The following is an 18,840-nucleotide window of genomic DNA, read 5'->3' on the forward strand; positions in this document are numbered from 1 at the left end:
CATAGAGCACTGTGTTGTTATTGGTTGTTAGCACTGTACGAGAATTATGGGCAAAAATACATTATTTTCTGTTTGAAACAAATTCCTAATTGTCATTGTTGACATTATTGTTAGAAAATTAAATTCTTTAAGACTATATGAAATCTGAGTAGGGGAGATGTGAGAATACCTGTTCGAGAGGGGGAAGAGGTACCACCCGAAGACATCCCAGGTCACTATTGGGCCATAAATGGTGGCCATCACACATGTATTTGTCTAAGTCAATGGCATACTATCACAGAGAAAGAAGGTTCATTGATGTTTACACGCTACGGCACGTTTAATTTGAGAATTATTGAAAATTTGACAAGGGTACTGTACAAAATAAAGCCTCCTCTTTGGCCCACACAGTTCGAAGCACTTAATGCTTGGGAGCATGTAGTTCATGTTAGGCAAAGAGAAAAATATTAGGCAAAAGGCCGAAAGGCAATGTGTGCCGATGCTAGATGGAATGCAGAACAAAAACGATGGAGAACTGATATAATAGAAGGAACTAGACTATACCATGCATTAACAAGTGAAGAACCCAAAAAGAAAGTATGAAAAGAAGGGTAGGTAGAAGGAGGAAAATACAGGAACCTTAGAGAGCACAGGCAAAGATTGTGATTCTAGCGATGATTTATTTGATATGTTGTTATCAAATCATCCACCTCTATATAATGTGGCCAAACCTGAATGAACAAATGGTGCAATTTCCAGTGGAAACTCTGGTGTATTCACCGCACCAATAGATCCGAGTCAGAATCTGATGGTAGAGAGTTCAGGGATCAGTGCCCCTGTTAACTCCACCATTGCCAACAACCCAGATACAATCGCTTTTCTGGTCACTATTGGGCCCTTACTTCCCTTGTATAAACCAGAGTTGGCAGGAACCACAACACATACTTTGACAGTCTCTACTGGAGTATATAGATCAGCTTTGCAGCTTTGGTCCCAGGAATTGGAAGTACTGCTTTGGTCCCAACTCAGGTGAATACCACTTATGTTGCCTCTACAGCATCAACCATGATTCAGACAGGATTTACTTCTGTAGGAGTGTCCGCTCAAAAGATCGCAAACGTTTGACATGTCTTTTCGTAATTCACCTCAGAGTGTTATCAACAGTAATCCCAGAGAAAGGATAGTGTCTAATACCTCTGTAGTAAAGAATGGTATTAACTCCTGAGAGCTAGATGGTTTTATCAGGTTCCTAAATGGGTCCCCAAGAGAAAATCAAGGTTCAGGTTTAGAAAAAAAAAGAAATTCCGACCGGATGAGGGAAAATACTAAGCCTGGGCGGAGTTCATTAAGTTCTGCTACGTGGAACTCCGCAAAGTGCAAAAAAAGCTCTGCCGCGCCACGTGGAACTCCACAAGTGGCGGAGTCCATTGGATAAATGCTGTTTGCTGTGATTTTCAGTGCCAGGTGCTTGTCTGCACTGTGTAATCATCGCGAATGGCACCATGCACAGCGCAAGCGGGTGCTGCTTCCTTTCTGCTGCTTGAGTAGATTTTTAGTCGCGCGTCAGCTTTCTCAATGCGAGCGTACAGTTTCTCAATTCGAGTGGTCACGATCATACGCAAACACTCGCAATGAGAAATCTGACCCCCTGCAATGAGAAATCTCGTTGGGAAGTTGATTTTCCACTCTCGTGCTCGCCAACTTGATGTTGACGATCGTGAATGAGGAAAACTCTTGCAGGGAGGTGGATTTTTCCTGCTCACCAACTTGACGTTGACGAACGCGAGTGAGAGAAAAAACTCTGCTCCGCTATTCTGAGGTTTTTGGAACTCCACGACCTCCACGTAACGCAGAGTACGGAAATCTCCGCAAACTCCGTGAGCAGGGCGGAGTTCACAGCCCAGACAAATACAGTGAAACATGGTCAAATTAAAGTTAGAGCTGTATCTAATCAGGAACCCTTGACGTTTCCTCATTAGATACCTATCAAGGGAACAAACTTGTATTCATGTGTAAAGATATCACCAAACAAACAGCAGGACAAGCTCACAAATAATTGTCAGAACTGGTCCGAACTTATGATGTAGATTCAAGCTGAACCAAGTAATTCCTGAAAAATGATTGTGTATGCTGGAAATGGGGTTCTCTAGCTGTCAGTGGCTTACACACTCAAGATAACACATGCCCTCTCATTGCTAGCTTGGCACGAGCAGTCAGGCTAATCTCAGTGGCAATATGTACAGCATTTGTACATAAACACACAGTAACACAGTGAAAACCCTACAAATTACCACCACACCAGTTTAGAAACTCTCTATTTAAGTGAAAAAGAGCAAAATAACAAAAATCCAACATACACAAACAAAGATATCACTTTAAAAAGGTTCAAATTATCTCAGTCCATAAAAAGCAATGGATGCCTCACTTTTAGGTAAAAGTACCTGAAATGCATCAAAAGCAAACTCGAAAGCAGGCGCAGGTGAGGTGATGCACAGGAAAAGCAAAGTGTGAGTCAGCTCCTTACTCGCAGGGAAGGTGATGCATCGGTTCCTTACTGCCAGCGGAGGGGATGCATCAGCTCCTTGCTGCAGCACCTGGGAGTTGGTGCGTCGGTTCCTTACTGTCAGGGGAGGTAATGCGTCAGTTCCTTAGTGTGAGGGGAGGCGGTGCTTCAAAATCTGGACATGTGGCTTCAGTTTTTTACTGCTAAGCAACGTCAATGCAGAAGTTGAAAATTCGGACGCCTGGGACCATGCGGTGTACCAGACACTGCACCAATTTTCCTGTCACGACGCAGGTGATATGTTGATTTCTTCAGCCACACAGCAAGGCCTGTGTCAGAGTCTGAGCAGGTGGCTCAAACACCGGAGACATGGTGCTCAGTACTCAAGCTGTAGAGATCTTTCAGCCTCATGGCAGGTGCTGCATCGATTCTTCAGCCACACCGCTGAGATGCCTTGGTTTTTTAATTGTACAGCATTGCAGCTGCAGGAAAATCCGTCACTGAAGGTCGATGCATGGATTTTGTTCAGTCCTTTGCAGCAAAGCCACATCCAAGGTCCCAGAACTGGTACTGGCACCACATGGCAGGTCAAAACTACTAGCAGAGAAGTTCTTTGGCTTGGCATGAAGACGTTGATGGCCCTGAGACTTCTTAACAGGAGGCAAGCACACACAGGCCCTTGGAGAACCTAGGCAAGCAAGATACATAGAGCAGAGTCCAGTGCTTTCACTGCCCGACAGAAGCAGCAAGTAGTAGGCCAGCACAGCACAGCAACAATCAGATTGACAGTTCCCCTCCTACAGCTTCTCCAGCTCTTCTACTTGGCAGAATCTCCTCTTAGTCCAGAAGTGTTCTGAAGTTATGGTATCACAGCTTTAGTACTTATACTAGTTTCCGCATTTGAAGCAGGCAAACTTCACAGGAAAGTCTTGGTAGTGCATAAGAGCCTACCTTTCCCTGACCTGGCTCCAGACACAATTCAGTTGGGTAGAGACAGCCTTGTGTGAGAACAGGCACAGCCCTATTCAGGTGTCAGTGACAACTCCTCCCACCACTCTAGGTTTGTACGACCCATCAGCCTGGTGCAGGGCCATCAGGATATACAGGGTACAACTAAGCTTCCTTTGTGTAACTCTCTAGAGTGAATGCACAAACAGCCCAACTGTCCCCCTCCCGCAGACGTAGATTCCACAGGCAGGCAGAGGCACAGAACGGTAATGCAAGAAAATGCCTACTTTCCAAAAGTGCCATTTTCAGACTTGCAATTTAAAAACCAACTACACTAAAAGTTGTATTTTCAAATTGTGAGTTCAGGGACCCCACACTCTAAATCAATATCTCTTCCCAAATGGAAGTTACACTTGTAAGAGGTTACAATGCTGCTCCAATAATAACCTATGGGAGAGATAGGCCTTTCACTATGAGGACATGCAAAACACTCCAGTACATGTTCTACCTTTTATATCCACTGCACCATACCCACGGGGCTACATTGGGCCTACTGTAGGGGTGCCTTACATGTAGTAAAAGGAGAGGTTTGGGCCTGGAATGTGGGTGCACTTGCCTGGTTGACATGTCAGTTTAAAATTGCACCCAGAGACACTGCAGTGGCAAGTCTGAGACATGTTTTCAGGACTGTAGTCCCACTAGTAGCATTTGATTTACAGGCCCTGGTCAAACTTGATGCCTTTTACTACAGACTTACCAGCACATCAAATAAGCCAATCATGGATAAACCAATCACAATTTACCTAGGGAGCACTTGTACTTTAGCACTGATCAGCACTAGTAAAGTGCCAAGATTTCTAAAAACAGCAAAAGCGAAATGCAGCACACAGTCAAAAACATGAGATCAGAAGCAAAAAAGTCAGGGGAAAAACACACCAAAGGTGGCTTGTCTAACAGTGTATTTTTTGATGTGATTGACATTTGTAATATGAGAACACCAGGAATGAAAATGCAAATTAAGGAATTAATTATTTCCATTCAAAAATGGAGTGAGCTAGATAAATGGGAAGGAAGATGTACAAAGAAGAGAGATCAAAGGAAAACAAAAGGCGAGCCACCTATGTCTTTAGTGGATGGAGAGGGCGCTTCAAATTTTCAATTGAGGGAAGTGCCTGGTGGAGGTTATATCCATGTCCCTTGGAGTAGGAGTGATCTTGCGTAAGTATGGGCGGAAAATCCGTTCCGCTCGCGGATTTTCGGCAAATTCGCAATCCGCTAGATTCGCGAATTTCCCGCAAAATCCGCGAGCAGAACGGATTGGGTCAAAAGTTGAAGCTGACTTTTGTAACTATTTTAGAATGGCGCCGGCAAGCTGCCAGCAAGCTGCCAGAGCCATTCTAAAATAGTTACAAAAGTCAGCTTCAACAGGAAGCACTAATAGATAAAGTAAAGCAGGTGCTCGAGTTGAAGCTCAAATTCAGTTACACAATCATTAATCACCCCAAACTTGGGGTGATTAATGATTGTGTAACTTAATTTGACCTTCAACTCGAGCACCTGCTTTACTTTATCTATCAGCGCTTCCTGTTGAAGCTGACTTTGTAGCTATTTTAGAATGGCGCTGGCAGCTTGCTGGCGCCATTCTAAGTGGGGCTGAGGGCAAAAGGGCACAAAGTGGGACAGAGGGCAGAAGGGGACAAAAAACGAGTGGGGCAGAGGGCAGAAGGGCACAGAAACGAGTGGGGAAGAGGGCAGAAGGGGACAAAATCGAGTGGTGCAGAGGGCAGAAGAGCACAAAAACGAGTGGGACAGAGGGCAGAAATGAGTGGGGCAGAGGGCAGAAGAGCACAAAAACGAGTTGGGCAGAGGGCAGAAGAGCACAAAAACGAGTGGGGCAGAGGGCAAAAGTGCACAAACACGAGTGGTACAGAGGGCAGAAGGGCATAAAAAACGAGAAGGTGGCAGTGATGAACCAGAGGGCGCATCACGGTCTCGCCCAAAAAAAAACCTGCGAACACGCGCGAACATGCCAAAACGCCCCACGAACACGCAAAGCGCCCCGCAAACAAGCAAAAATGAAAAAATCCACAAATTCGCACAAATTCGCGAATTTTGCGGATCGCAAATTTGCAAATCTGCAAGTTCGCGAATTGCAAATTCGCAAAATTCGCCCATGCTTAATCTTGCGTCATTCACCAATGATTTCCAAAAATTGATAGAAAAGCAAGTGGAATGGTATATACAAGTTGAGTAATTTATGAAGATTTCACAAATCTTGTAGGTGGGTTTGAATACCTTCTTCGACATTGTGATACCTATTTGATTTGTGGGCAGAATGTAAAGTGGCTATAGAGTGAACAGAAAAGGAACCTCCGAGAAACCCGATATCACATGTCCCATCACCGTAGGTGATGAAAAAGTATCAACAGGTGATGACATTTTTTTAATGGAAAGTACCAGCTAAAGACATTGATTTGGTCAAGATTGATAGGACGACTCAAGATCCCAAAGAGTCAGGGCATACCTAGATTGTTGCAGATGATTAAGCAACACAGTGGAGTGGAGACTCTCGCAGCTAAAGACATAGGACATTTTGTGTCTCAGTTTGTGACGGGATTGAGACTTGAGATTAGCTTGATGATGTAGCAGCTTTTGGTCTGTTGGTAGAATAAATCAGTTAATGAGATCTTGAGATCTGTGAATTATTGAAGTGATGAATTGGAAATGAAACAGAAGCGATTGAAGGAGAATTTGATGGTGGCACAGATTAAAGCAGCACACCGATAAATTCAGAGTCAACGTTTTGTAGGGAATGTTGGTTCTATGTAGGGATGCAAGGTGAAATGGGTTCTTGCAACAAGGTAGAGATCATAGTGTTTCAATTGATTAGAGTACTGGGATTAATGTGGCAACTCTGAAGAGATCAAATGCTTGTCACAATTGCAATAAACTAGGGCATTGGCAGCAGGAATTCATCTTAATCCCAACAGAGTGATGAATGAAAACCAGGTTCAGAATTCAGAGTTTAAGCAGCCCCAGAGTAATAACCCAGTACAGTCAGAGAATGTTCCGAGACCGAGAATGCAAAATTCTAATGTGCTTCAAGGTCCAGTGAAGCAGGTTCCACAAGCCCCAATGCCGCAGTAAAACGCATATGGTCCCTGATTTAATTCATATCAAGTCCCAAATTTAAATCTGAATTTTTTACAAAATCAGAATGCCTTTCAACAATTTCCTATGTTTGATCTGATGAGGGGTATGGCTCTGATCAGTCACAATCATGGTGCCTGAAGCGGGAGGAAGATTGTGTATTTGACTCAGTCTTGGAGGTACACCAGAGTGGTCCATTTGTTGAAGGTGAGGTAAATAGCCACCCTGTATCATTCTTGATTGGCACTGGTGCTGTCCGTTCTACTGCTAAAACAGTGGAAGTTCCAAACCTTCTAGAAAAAGAATCCAAATTGTTGGAGTCGCAAATAAGCAAATTACAAACTCCGTAACAGAATAAAAACCGTCTAAAATCCTTTGAGGAGAATCACCAGTTTATGGTGTGCAATTCGATTCCTCTGACTTTACTATTACGTGATTTATTGTGCAAATTAAACTGCACTATTCATTGTTCCTCAAAGGTAGTAGAGTTCCAAATGCATAATAGAGAAGCCACCTATAAATTGGCGGGTCAAGTGCCAACCACTGGATTGCACTCTTTGATGACTAATGAGGACTTACCACTGAACCTTAACGATACAGTGAAGCCTGAGGTCTGGGACTCTTCATGAAAAGATATTATTATTATTATTATTTGTAAGCTTATATAGCGCAACAGCTACCCGTAGGTTTCCCGGCGCTCTGGAGCAACGCTAATTATTTAGGAGGGAACATGACAAAGTTATTGATTAAACAACCATGACTTAATGCCCTTACGAAATTTAACATAATTCTGTTCCAGCCGCAGCTGCAGAGGTAGGGAATTCCACAGGGCAGGGGCCAGTTTAGCAAAAGAGCGGCCACCCATCCTCACCCTTTTAAATCTGGGGACTGTGATTTTAGCCTGTTTGGATGAACGAAGAAGACAAGAAGGATTGTATTTTTGGACCATCTTACAGAGATGTTGTTCTCATAAATGGAGTTGAGCCTGTTCACATAAAAATAAAACCCAATGTTGACTACCCAAGAACCCCACAGTATAATCTAACTCCTGAAACAATTTTTGGGATTACTCCAGTGATTAAGTCAATGATACAAAAAGACGTTTTGAAGGAGATAATGGGGGAGGACATGTAATTCACCCATTATTGGCTTGCAGAAGCCTAGCAGTAAGTACAGCATAGTGTAGGATCTAAGAAGGATTAACAGCATTGTTATTCCCTGTTGTCCTTTGGTACAGAATCCAGATCCTTTTGTTTCAAATTCCATGTGAGGCTGAGTAGTTCACTGTCATTGATTTGTTTCAGGCATTTTCCTCTGTTCCGTTGCATGAAGGCAGTCAATACCTCTTTGCCTCCTCGTTCCTGAATTATGTTTTAATATGGTGTTGAGTCCCCCATGGGTATACAGAGAGTCCCTCCATTTTTAATTAGATCCTCAAAAAGAATCTTAAGGCTCTGATCATGCCATGTAACTCTGTCCTATTTCAATATATTGACAACCTGTTATTGGCGTCAAATACTCAAGAAGCTTGCAAATGAGACACCATTGCATTTTTGAACCACTTAGCTGGGAATGGACATAAAATTTCCCTGAGTAGTGTGCAGTATTGTCAAAAAGAATTATTGTATCTTGGACATCACATTGAGAAAGGATGAGGGAGGTGTTGTAAGAACCTTGGTGATTCTTAAAATGAATCCGGCAACCATCCAGAGAAAAGTCAGGATGTTTGGGGAATGCTGGGCTACTATCGCCAGTGGATACCCAACCTTTCCCTAGTGGTCAAACCTTTACAGAGGCTAACAAACAAGAATGTGTCTGATCCAATAACATGGGCTAATGACTGCTTGGTTGCCTTCCTAGAGCTGAAAGAAATTCTCTGGAAATGCCTTAATACAATAAAGATTTTGCTCCTTTCGGCGGTGAGAGGGAAGGTTGTGCTCTCTCAATGATTACAAAAATTCACAGATGTGCAAGAAGACCTGTGGCTTACTTTTTTGCTACTCTTGACTGTAGCCGCAGGGCTGCCCTGGTGCCTTATAACTATAGCAGCAGTTGGTGTCAGCATAGAATGGTGTGGGAGTATTGTGATGGGACATCCTTTATCTGTTCATGTGCCCGACTCAGTTGAAATTGTGTTGACATGTACCCTCACAAAGCACTTAACCAAGAGCCGTCTGACAAAATACGAACAGATTATACTTGCTGCAAAAAAAAATTACTTTTAAGAGATGTGCTACCTTAAATCCTACCCCCTCACTGACTTTCCTAGAGAATGAAAAAGACGATCGGGAGGTTGAGCATTATTGTCTCGATGTCACTGAACTATCCACCAAGCCAAGACTAGATATACAAGATGACCACTGGTAGAGTCTGATTAAATACTGTGTGTGAGTGTGTCATGTTTAAGAGACAGTGAAGGAAACTTGATAACTGCGAACAGAGTCTGCACAGTTTCAGGGGTAGTCAAAACCTCCTGGCTTTAAGGGGTGTTCTCTGCACAAGTGGCGGACCTGATAGCTCTTACTAGGGCTTGCTGTATCTCTGAACAGCTGAGAGTCATTTTCTATACAGATAATCAGTATGGCATTGGTGTCGTTCATGACTTTTGACAGTTATGGTCTCAAAGAGGATTTATCACATTATCTGGATCCCCGATCCACAATGGGGACCATGTCGTGAGATTGCTTGAAGCACGACAGCTGCCAGCAAAAATTGCAGTTGTGAAGTGTCCTACTCATCACAGTGGTGACGATTGTGTGACAATGGGCAACCGTTATGCTTTTGAGGTTGCCCGATACTGTGCTCATGGGTCACAAACATTCAACGATGATTACATGAAAGAATAAAAAGGTGAGACCAACTATTGACTTTTGTTGTCAACTATTGATACCTGGGAAGAATTTAAGAGATTGCAGGAGGAAGTGTCAGAGGCAGAACGTCAGTGTTGGATTAGAGCAGGATGAGTAAACAGATCTGATGATATATGGATTTCGGTGCATTGCAGACCAATGTTGCCAGACAGCATGCTGTCCCCAATGGCAATTTTTTTTCAACAAAAGGAGTTTGGCCCATGCGGACAGAAGTGGGGTAAGGGCCCAAATACTTTGTAAAAAAGAAAAAGGAACCCACACTTCATTTCATTTCACACCGTTTTGATTTGGGATGAAAACAGATAAACAAAGCTTAATATGTTTATCTTGGCGATTAATTGCGCCGTCTTATTTATCAATTTTATCAAAAGTAGATATCACTTCAGTCAAGAGAAGTATCAATGTCTTGAACGTACTCACCATGAGCGTACAACAAGAAAAATCAAAAAGTGCATGATTACACAACAATTTGGCGCAAACATACAAAAGAGATTGAAACAACATACAACTAATAATAATATACAAAAAACATGTGCTATCATTTCACAAGACAGGGGAAATTGTCAACATATTTCTCCGTAGCATTATTGAGAAATTATTGAATTTGACCAACAAGGAGTCTATTAATGGGTCTCCAATAAACAAAACAAAACGACCTTTCGGTAGAAATGTTAAGCAGGCTTATAGTTCCTAGCAATTTTAACTATTTATCAGAACTGAGGACTTGATCCTGTCCGCCTACGCGTTTCGAGTTTGGGAGGTTTCTTCTCAAACTCTCTTCAGGGCCAACTGAATTCTTTTCCCCGTTTGTTAAACCTATTAATAAAAACACAAGAATTGTGGACACTCGTTACAAATTGCTCCCCTCAACCTGCCCTCGCCTTCTCTTATGTACAACTTTAAAAAGGCACATACCTCTGGGGGTTAGAGGTGATTCTGTTCATCCAAACCACTTGTGTGGAATTTTCTGTGCGTTTTTCTAAAAACCGGGAGGATTTGTGTGAAATGCCGGTTTTAAACATTTGTTGTAAAATTTACATGGATGGTGAACTAAACCAATATGCTCATACCTGGATTTGTGGTACAAGGTGAACCAATATTTTGCTGCAATTTTCGATTTTAAAAGGTGTTCGATTTTCACACGGTTCGCTGCAAGTAAAATAGGCTTATTACTCGCTTGTTTCAAAAGAAATTTCCGTGGGCTCTCAAGTGCTATATGGTATAAGCAGATATTCACTTACTATGTTTTGTTCTGCTCGCCGAATTTCAAAGTAGCCTTAGTTCTCAAAAAAGGGACCGGGTTTGTGCCGGTAGCCCTTCTGGAGCGCCCTCCGGTGCCGTATTTCTGTTTGGAGAAACACGGGCGGTGATTAGAAGTGATTCAGGGACCATGTTGTTAGTTCAACGGTGCGCGCGCTAGATATTTTTAAACAAGCAGCGCGGCAAAACTGTCTAAGTCGATTTTGTAATCAGAGGTTCCAAAGCAGTAGTGCTATTTAGAATAATTCTCAGTTATCAGAGTGTACAACGCTGTGAAATACAGCGTGACAGCTGGTTCGCTTCTTGCCATATGGTTATCATACCTTTCAGCTTTGCAGCGTTCACCACTTCCTCATTCCTTCACACGAAGTGAATGGGATTCTGTTCCCTCGGTGTCTCCAAGAGGACGACTCCTCCTTCATTGACCAATCAGAAGTGGGATATTTTACATTCCCCCACTATTGCATTATGGGGCCTGGAGTCCATTCGACAATGACGCCTATTCATAGTCTAGAGAGCTCACTCATTGAATTAAGACCGGTATTAATAGTGTCAAACCGAAGTATTAAATAGGCCTCTTTACGCAACAGCGCCTTCTCAACATCAGGCGATCTGTGCTGTGGGTCTATTCCGGCCAAAACTGTCCATGTGAAGTCTGTTTCTTTATGGTTTGCAGTCACGAAATGTTCAACCATTGGGGCATTTTGTACTTTTTTCTTTAGTCGAGAGCGATGTTGGGTTATCCTGACATTTACTTGCTGGCATGTTTTTCCTACGTACAGTCTATTGCAAGCGCACAGAATCCCATAAATCACATTTTTGCTTTTGCAGTTTGTATGTAAGTTGTGTCTCCATTTTATGCCGTTATGGCAAAATTCATCTCCTTCTACAACCGTTATGCTTTTGAGGTCGCCCGATACTGTGCTCATGGGTCACAAACATTCAACGATGATTACATGAAAGAATAAAAAGGTGAGACCAACTATTGACTTTTGTTGTCAACTATTGATACCTGGGAAGAATTTAAGAGATTGCAGGAGGAAGTGTCAGAGGCAGAACGTCAGTGTTGGATTAGAGCAGGATGAGTAAACAGATCTGATGATATATGGATTTCGGTGCATTGCAGACCAATGTTGCCAGACAGCATGCTGTCCCCAATGGCAAGACATTTCCATGGAATGGCGCCTATTGGGAGGGATGCCATAGTCAGGTTGTTTAGATAGCATTGGTTTAATCCATGATCTTGATTGGTGACTGAAGGATTGTTCCATGTGTTGTGGGTCAACAGATGAATGTAGGGAAAAGAGCTCCACTGACATTCAGTCATATAGGAAGATCATGAGGGCCATTCAACAGAATTCAGATGGACTTCATCAAAATGTCTGTGTGTAGCAGGCTTAAATATATGTCCTGGTGACTGTATACATCTACTCGCGTTAAGTTGAAGCCTACCTGACCAGAAGAAATTACAGTCTCATAGTAACTACATTTTTGTTGAAAGAGCTTATACCAAGGTTCGGTTTCCTGACTTCGCTGAAATCAGACCAAGCGACTCATTTCAATAATGAGGTTCTGAAAATGTTGTGTACAGTGTTGCAAATGAAGCAGAGATTCCATTGCAGTTACTGACCAGAGGCTTCTGGCAGTGTGAAATAAGTGAATGGGGCGTTGAAAGCCAGATTGGCCAATGTGTGTGCATCAATATCTCTGAAGTGGCCGGACGCATTGCCTCTTGTGCTGATGAGTCTTTGCAGTGATCCTGATAGAAAAACAGGATTGTCCCCACATGAGATCAATGACACTGCCTGCAGTACCCAAAAAATATGCTTGTAAATATTACAGATGGCATGGTCCTTGATTATTGCTAGAGACTAGCTGACGTGGTTTATTCTGTGTCCCACCAGATTGAAGCTGTTGCCACCTTCCCATGTTTGCAGCAGTGCCATGACCTCAATCCTGGCGACTAGATCTTGGTGAAGAAACGCATTCGTAAAGTGTCTGGATGATATGGACCATACCAGGTCATCCTAGTGATGAATATTCCTGTTAAGTGTAGGGGTCTTCCCAACTGGATTTATGCAGCCCACACTCATAGAGTGGAGTGTCCTCTTGATGATGTGACAGTACCGTACACAAAGTGCAACCCACAACTGAGAGAAAACAAGAAGAGAATGCACAGAATACTGAGACTCGCCAAGGCCCTGTGACAGCACATCCTCTGCCTAAGGGGGGTCTTTTTGAACTGACAGTTGAGAAGTCTTGGCTGAACCACTACCTGAGCCAGATTCAGACCCTGAGGAAGGGCCTAGTGCTGTGTTATGCTGAATATAAACTGAGGACTGTTGGCTGAGAAGGCAAGAAGGAGAAAGATTAAGACTGCCTACCGAAAGAGAATTGAGTACTTTCCTAGAGGATAGCGTGGATTCTGGCCTGAGTGACAGTGAAGGTGAACAACCTATACTTAGGAGATCAAGAAGAGCTAGAGTGCCATGTTGAAGGTACTCATCCCTTGAATGGACATGCTTAGCTGCAAATGAGAGAGAGAGAGAACTTAGGGCTAGAAGGAGGTGGGCTAATACAAGTCGGTAACGGCCGAAAATCAGTAAATTTCCCGTTGCTGACCGTTATTTAGCCCTTTGCGATGTAGGAGGAATTATTTAAGGATTCTGTAATTTACCAATTCGTTATTTTAAGGAATCGGTAAAATACCGAATCCCTAAATCCTATGTAGGGAGCACTCAAGTAAGTGTATTTTTGGTTTAAGGATTCGTTATTTACCAACAACTACAAGTTGGTGGTAAATGCCGAATACCTTTAAAAAAGCAATTTTGTGCTTTTTTAAAAGTGCCATGTGGCAGACATACATGCCCTTTGGGCATGTATGTGTGCCACATGTGCACACATGCACGATTCAGGGGTGCAACAGGGTGTCAATGTGACACCCTGCCACCCTTGAATATGCTCCCCCTATTACCGAATCGGTAATAGTGAATGGCTTCCCGTTCATTCCTATGGGCCTCCAGGCCCATAGAAATGAATGGGAAGGTATTTCTTATTACCGACTAGCTTACCCGTCGCGCGTTGCTGCGATCTCAGAAGAAAGGAAATTTAAGGAAATTTGTTATGATAACATTCAATTTACATTGTGTAATTTTATTGAATCGTATTCATTTTAATATGGAAAACATTTCAAAGTGTTGTTTTAATTCTGTTTTTTTATTTGAGTGCTTGTGGATACATGATATTTTTTGTTTTTCCGTCTGGTGCGTAGACGAATAAATCAGAAGGTTTTCCGATGCGTGAGCTGGCCACATACAGTTGTCCATGTGAGAAGCACGGATTCTCCAAATCTAGTCCACACACTTGTAGCGATTGTCCTTGTGCTTTGTTGATGGTCATTGCAAAAGCGAGTCACACCGGAAAGTGTAAACGTCCAGTATAGGAAAGATTATGAGGGCCCTGGATGGTCGGGGGCTGAAATTTAACACATTTTTCTTTCTTTTTTTGCCAGAAACCTTCGCGAGAGTGTACTACACAACTTTTAACAATTTTTTTTTTTTGCCAGAAACCTTCGCAGGAGTGTACTCAACAACTTCCCAAAGTTTCATGCCGATCGGATGAATGGTGTAGTAATGCATAAAGGACAAACAGACGTACTTTGGTTTTTATATATATTGATTTGGTAAATACCGAATCGGTAATAATGAATATTACCGAATCGGTAAAATGTACCGATTTTTTACCTACATTCTATTTACCGATTCTTAAATACCAAATCGGTAAAATTTGTTATTTAGGAATCAGTAAATAGAAATTACCTATATCTAGCCCTTAGAGACTTTGAGAATAAAAGTCCAATTCTTGTTGTACCTCTGTGAATGTAGACTTGTGGCTGAGCTGAGTTTTGACTTTACCTTGTCATGGAACAGATTAATATGAATTATTGATAGTTCATGCTAAGATAATGGATAAAGTTAACAGTTACCTTAGACTGAAAATGACACTGTGCACAGTTTAAGCCCATAGGAACAATTTGACATGTTCTTTAACTGAGGTTCAGAAATCTTTTGTGGATTTGACAGGATACAGGAAGAGAGCAATGGAAAGATGAAAGAGGGAAAACAGGATGGGATCAGAGATATGAAGGACAGTGGGATACAGAAGAAGAAAAACATAGAGACTTACGAGTTCTTCCAGCATTACTTGTAGATTGGCAACATAAAGGGAAATTATGTGTGAGTGAAGAAAAATCATTCCTTAACATTAAGTTTAGGGGTAAAAGTGATTGTGGCCATATGATTGAATATGTAGGAATTTGGCTTTTTGGGAGTACAAGATCCCGTTATTCCTGGAGTTTATTTTGTTTATGGGAAGCATGCCTACTTCAAATTGCTCAAGGGATGGTCTGGTACATGTTAATTATGTGTAGTTTTCCAAAAGATTTATCATGCGGAACATTGAACTTGAAGCACACCTAGTATGAATATCCATTTGATTCCCTAACATTGTATTATTAATGTATTTATAGAGGACTTTCATGTAGCACCAGCCTACTATCTTTTGGCCATTGCAAGACTTTGTCAAATACTTTAACCCCTTAACTGGGCGTCTAATGAGGGAGAATTAAAGAGTGGGCGGGGCTGCATCGTCCAACAGACGATTGCAGCACCAGTGAGGCGGTGCTTCCGGCAGCCGTTGGCCGACGCAAGCACGGAATGGGTTAACAGAAAAATATAAAATCCAAGAGTCAGGTACATTCACGCTTTTCGAAGCTTCATAAAAGGTAAAGCAAAAATCAATCATTTTAGGGTACGTATAGGCTCTTCTAGCAAGCATGACCCACAAAAGTGACTGCCTTTTGTGGGTCAAAAGGATTTGACATTCCGATTTTTGCTCATCATTCCATTTGTATTGGTTATTTGGACCCACAGGTGGTGCAACATCAAAGAGCAAAAATAACAATGGCACCTAATTAACGCCATGGTGCAAGAAATGAAGGCAGATGTCCACCGATGTTATTTTACACCTGCTTTGCATACGTTTATACCCATTGCACAATGTTTTCACAGGTAGTTCGCAACAGCCAAAAGCTGATGGTAACTGCCTGGCCAAATCCAGAATAAGCGAAATGTACTCTCAGCTCTTTAAGGGAGCACGTGTTAAAAGGTATGCACAAGCTGTTGGTGTTAGTTTTAGTAATCCTAGGTTTAATCGCCTCCAAACATTTATTTTAACGTTAAATATTTGGGTTTAGATGCTACCCCTTCCAAAGAAGAGGCCAAACAAGGTAAATGCCAAGATGCCTCTTGTCTTCTGCAATGAGTGCCTCCCAGTGTCTCAAACCCTTGAAAATACCTCTGAAATGTTTGTCACAAAATTGCATCTTTGTTATGTTGTTTGCTTATGTATGGCACCAGTTGCCATAGCTTTAGCATTGCAGATCATTATCTGACACCATTTTGTGATGATCTGGGTGGCAAGGTATTAAGGTAAAGGAACTACTGTTTGCTCGTGTTTGTCTTGTTGGTGTTCGATTGGATATTGTTAGCGCAGAGTGTAGTGTCTTTGATATTATGCAGGCTAGGACTCTTGCGGTTTTGGGAAGACTCTAAACAGGAATTATGTAGTCTGCTGGGAGGTGTCAAGATATGGTTATGAAAGCTATAATGCAATGCGTGCGGAGTGTGATCTTATTCTGAGGAATTAAGACAGAGGGTCCCATTACAATGTCAGGCGGATTGCCCCCGCCAGGCTGGCGGTAGCGACCACCAGCCTGGTGGGGGCAATCTGCCCGACATCCACACTCATTTTCCCCCCGCCATATTAGTATGGCGGGGGGGACCTAGGCGGACGGAAAGACCGTCCACCGCTTTTCCGCCCCAGTCGCCTTCCGGCCGGGGCGGAAGTGGTTTAATATGGTGGCGGTGTCTAATAGACACCACCAGCCATATTATGAAGGGCATTTTGGAATGCCTTTCCGCGGCAGCGATGCCACCATGGAAAGGCATGCGGTCTTCACTCTGGGGGCCCCCTGTGGACCCCCAGAGTGACGGTGATGTGGGGGGTGCACACTTGGGGGTACCTGTGCTACCCCCCTGCATTTGCATATACAAGGCTGCAGGCACCGCGCGGTGCCTGCCGCTTTGTATATGCAAATGCTGCATTCCATTGTTAGCATTGTGGCGGGCGGTGCTGAGTGCTCCGTAGGCCACAATGCTAACAATGCAGGATGTGCCCGCCACTGTGGCGGGCACATCCTGATACCAGTCACGGGACCCGCGCCCTTATGGCGGCCGGTCCACAGTTAATATAGGATGGCGGGCGGACTAAGTCCGCCCGCCATCCTAATGGGCCCCAGAGTGTGGTGTATTCAATTTCATGCTCCCAGGCTGAGGAAGACACCACTAATGGATACGTGACCCTTAGAAGCAAGGCTTCTCTCTCTGAGAGTTTGCAGTGTAACAGCAAACTGCTTGCGCATTCCATGTGCACCCAACCTGGATACAAAGCAGTATGTGGATGGCATATGTGGAGTCATACCCCAATTCCAGCCCATAACAGCCATCGAAGAATTGAAAGTCCTGGAGAGAAGCACATTTGAGCAGCCTTTCAGAACCTGCTCGTAAGGCTGAAAAAAGAGAGACTGCACTACAAATAACACAGAGCCATCATCCATATGAAATAAGCACTAAGGGCAGTGACAACCAAGTACGAAAGCAGAAACTTGCCTACCTGCACAAGCGAGTTAAGTACTATGCGAACTCAAAACTGGACGAGACTACTATGCCCAAGCAACAGGGGTGTTTCATGAAGAGGTTGCCAGTCCTGCTGTGGGCGAAGAACGCTGCCGGATAGCACATGCACTCAATGGTGACAGAAGGGAGCTCAAAGTTAGAATGCAGCTACATTCTTGAGGCCACCACTAGCGTTTGACATGGTGAAGAAACAGAACATCGGAGCCAGGCAGCCTGCATGGATCGAAACGTTTGATTACTTCATAGATGCACTAGAAGAAGAAGATGATAAGAAAATCATCAAATATTTGAAAAGTCTTGACGGTGATAGAGTGAATGAAGTGCTAAAGAAAGTCTCATAAACTGATGCACTGTCATGCCAAAAGTTAAAAGAAGCACTGGAAACCAAGTTCAATCTGATGCTTAATGTCAACTATGAAAGGCACATCTTCCACCAAACATGACAAGAGGCAATGGATGAGCCTGTTGGCAGACTTGATGCACTTATCAAACATTGTAAGTTCTGTTACTTTAATGATGAAAAAAAACATGCATCTCAGAGACATTGATGATTGTCTCTAAGAAACTCATTTTGAGAGAGACACTCAGTTTAGAAACAGCGCGTAATAAATCAGCATTGAACATGAAAAGCAAGCATAAGCACAAAATAGATGCACACACTCTTCTCAAATTTGATAATGGCCCACTTTTCAATAGCAAAGAATTCAAGGAGTTTCTTGTTCAACTCGATGTCAGGCATCAAAAGAGCACAACTCTCTGGTGTTAAGCCAATGGTGTAATTAAATGATTAATGGGCACTCTCAAAAGGGTAGATCGACGAGCATCAACGGAGGGAATCAATATAAACCAACCCATGTATCAAGCCCGTTGTGCCTATCCATCAACACCTCACTGCATGACATGGGAGAGTCCTGCCACCTTGTTATATGGGAGAGCCATCAGAACCAAACTACCACAATGGACATCTGACCGATCAATGAATGCCAATAAGGTTCATGTCACAGGCACTTTTCAAAGTGCAAAAGGAAAACATATGCTGATCAGCGCAGATGCTCCCAGGAAGCAGTCTTTGATAAGGGTGACGGGTACTGGTCAAAGACATTCCGAAGTGGAAAACTGGCCCTCAGATTGCTGTCAGCCATCTAAGGGTTGTACTATGCAAAGACAAATTATGACAGTGAATCTTCTCAGAAAATCCATCACATGGGACTAGTCACATTTTCAACACCTACCTCAAGGTTCGTCAGCTCCTGAGATCACGAGCCAGGTGGCCCCTCCTCAATGTCCAGATCAAACATCTCAGTCTATGTCATCGGTGCCTAATCAAGATGCATCTGAGCTACTTCATACAACCTGAGTTGGCAGGCCAGTGCGA

Source organism: Lissotriton vulgaris, chromosome 2_2 (genome assembly GCF_964263255.1).
Source record: "Lissotriton vulgaris chromosome 2_2, aLisVul1.2, whole genome shotgun sequence".
Lineage (NCBI taxonomy): Eukaryota > Metazoa > Chordata > Amphibia > Caudata > Salamandridae > Lissotriton > Lissotriton vulgaris.